This window comes from Branchiostoma floridae, unplaced genomic scaffold (genome assembly GCF_000003815.2).
Source record: "Branchiostoma floridae strain S238N-H82 unplaced genomic scaffold, Bfl_VNyyK Sc7u5tJ_1560, whole genome shotgun sequence".
Classification (NCBI taxonomy): domain Eukaryota; kingdom Metazoa; phylum Chordata; class Leptocardii; order Amphioxiformes; family Branchiostomatidae; genus Branchiostoma; species Branchiostoma floridae.
Genome location: NW_023365758.1, coordinates 67607 through 69801, shown reverse-complemented (window position 1 = coordinate 69801; position 2195 = coordinate 67607). Strand labels below are relative to the sequence as shown.

At 41.6% G+C, this 2195-nt stretch overlaps 2 protein-coding genes across 2 annotated transcripts in view; both read right to left on the bottom strand.

Annotated features, from left to right (window-relative positions):
* LOC118408207 (gastrula zinc finger protein XlCGF57.1-like) overlaps window positions 1–2195 on the bottom strand; it is a 64697-nt gene that overhangs the window by 11661 nt on the left and 50841 nt on the right. The gene's annotated exons all lie outside the window — the stretch shown is intronic.
* Window positions 1–2195, bottom strand: part of LOC118408220 (gastrula zinc finger protein XlCGF57.1-like) — a 57708-nt gene that overhangs the window by 27154 nt on the left and 28359 nt on the right. The gene's annotated exons all lie outside the window — the stretch shown is intronic.

Below are 2195 nucleotides of genomic sequence, written 5' to 3'. Positions count from 1 at the left end.
TCAAAACATAATCAGTGTCCATACTCATGTCGAAAACGTTCCAAGGTCAAAATCAATATGTCAAGAGATGGAGTGGAGGTCAGAGGTCAAATCATATATCAAATCATGTGTAAATCGAAAATTAATGAAACTGAAATTTACAAAGTATGGATAGTAAATCATATGTAAAGATTGAACAAACAAAAAGATTAAAACAGTAAGGCACATCAGAGACAAAGGTGCTTTTCCATACTAAGTTCCAATATTACTTGAGGTCAGATATACATGTGTTCTTCAGAGCTGTTTTAAAGCCTTTTAGTGTTGTGATGTTTCTTATGTTATCTGCTAGTTTGTTGTACTGGCTAGTGCCAGTGTATGCAAATGTTTTTTGTCCACATGTGGTGGTGTAGCTTGGTGGGTGTAGTTTAGTGGTCTGCCTAGTGTTGTAAGTATGGATACGAGAGTTGTGCTGAAATGTGGCGGATAGGTATGTTGGTGCCAAGCCTGTCAGACATTTGAAAACCATAATGCACGTGTGCTCAAATCTTCTATCAGCCAGGTATTTCCAGTTGAGAGTTTGGTGGAGGTTCACAATGCTGATGTCCCGTTGCCTACGTTGTAGCACCACCCTTGCCGCTCTGTTTTGTAATATTTGTAGTTGCCGTTGTTTGGTGGCCCCACAGGTTCCCCAGACAGTGTCACAATAGTCGAAAATAGGCAATATCATAGTCTTGTACAACATGTCAGCAATACTGAAAGTCAGGCAGTGTCTGAGGCGTCTAAGTAGTCCAATCCTCTGTGACACCTTACTACAAACTTTGTCTATATGTTCATTAAAGGACAGGTGGGAGTCAAGGTACATACCAAGATATTTGAACGTATGAACTCTTTCTATGATTTCTTGGTCAATTTCGACTGTCAAGGACTGTGCTTGCTTTAACCTGTTAGCAGTGCCAAATAACATCCATTTAGTCTTGGTTACATTTAATGTTAAACGATTTGTTTGGAACCAAGTGGCCAGACCAGAGAGTTCATAGTTCAGAATTGACTCAATATGTTTTACATTGTTGCTGGGATAGAATATTGCTGTGTCATCAGCATACAAACATATTTTACATGTGGTAACTACATCAGGTATATCGTTAATAAATAAATTGAAGAGCAACGGGCCCAGTATTGAACCCTGGGGCACTCCCAGTGTAACAGGTAAGTATTCAGACCTACAACCATTCAGAGAGACAATTTGTTGTCTCCCCGACAGGTAGTTGCTGAACCAAAGATGCTCCACACCCTGAATCCCGATCCATGACAGTTTGGTTAATAATAGTCCATGATGTACAGTGTCAAATGCTTTCTTAAGATCCAAAAATACCGCCCCCACTAGGTTACCCCTGTCCATGTTATGAAGCACGTAGTCCTTGGCATCCAGTAGTGTTGTTGTTGTAGAGTGGCCTGTCCTAAAACCAGACTGTTGGGTGGAGAGGATATTGTGTTGATGCAGGTATTCAACGAACTGTGTGTGCACCTCTCTTTCAAAGGCCTTCATGATGACAGGTAGGACAGATATGGGTCTGTAATTGTTTGGGTCTTCTGTATCCCCCCCTTTGTGTAATGGAGTCACCCTTGCCATCTTCCAGTCAGTGGGAATGTTGCCAGAGGAAAGGGACAAATTGAAAATGTGTGTAAGTGGTTTACATATACTAGGTGCGGCTACCTTCAGGAGCCTTGCATGTATCCTGTCCAGACCAGTCGCTTTATTACTGTGCAGTCCCCTCAGTTTTTCATACACTCCCACTTCACTTATTTGCTTGAAGTTGAATGTAGTTTTTAATTCTTTGTATCTTGCGGGGCACGTAGGGACCGTAGCTTGGTGCTTGAACTTCTCTGCCAGTTTGTTTCCAACAGTTACAAAGAACTTGTTGAGGCAGTTTGCAATATTCGGAAGGTCTAAGATATGTTTCCCTTCCCAGCGCAGTGATTTTGTAACTGCTTGGGTCTTTTTAGGTAAAACCTCCTTAATTGTAGCCCACAGTTTTTTTGAGTCTGTCAGGTTTTCTTCCAACTTTTGTTGGCAGTAACTGGCTTTGGCTAGCCTTACCCTCTTGTTCACATAGTTACGTTTAGCTTTGTAATCCTCCCAATCTCTACTTTCACCTGTTCTGCGTGCCTCGGGGCCTCTTTAAATATAATACGCACATAAGAACGTCTGGTGCTAG